Genomic DNA, 612 nt, shown 5'->3' with positions numbered 1-612 from the left:
TAGTAAACGTCATCTGACGAGGTAGTAAATTTTTGAGCCTCCATCCAACTGGACCTATGCGTTTTTCAATTTGTGTAACTTACCTGCAGGCCATTAAATTATTAAACTTTCGTGAATTTATTTCTATGTTGCGAGTAGGACCTGAGTGATAGGAATATTATCAATGGAATGATGTACGTGCATTGGTCACGTGCGCGTGCTCGTTGAATCTGGGTATCACTGTTTGGTATCCCTTCGGTATACTCCATTGTTCATGTGTGTGTCTTGTTGAAGATGATGTCACAATGGCTTTGTGCATCTTCTCTATAGTAACAACATCGCGTTGCAGTGGAAAAAGAAGCACCTGGTACCAAAAGCAAGTAGAGTCGAATAGATTCGAGTAGAGTTACTATGCGGTGGAAAAGCGCTAAATATGGGACGCTATATACATAGCTTAGTTTGAACATGAAAATGTTCCTTTCCAACTGAATGTTAGACAGATCAAAGACACTAACGTTTAAACTTAAATTTCTTTTGTTACTACAACAAGAGCACAATGTCTGCTGAAGACAACATCACTTAACATATATAATGACTACTGAAATGGTTGATGAATGATCTATGAATTGTTAA

Source organism: Seriola lalandi, unplaced genomic scaffold (genome assembly GCF_002814215.2).
Source record: "Seriola lalandi dorsalis isolate HSWRI2012SDOR001 ecotype SW California unplaced genomic scaffold, Sedor1 jcf7180002054963, whole genome shotgun sequence".
In the NCBI taxonomy this organism is placed as follows: domain Eukaryota; kingdom Metazoa; phylum Chordata; class Actinopteri; order Carangiformes; family Carangidae; genus Seriola; species Seriola lalandi.
This window is presented reverse-complemented; position numbering follows the sequence as displayed.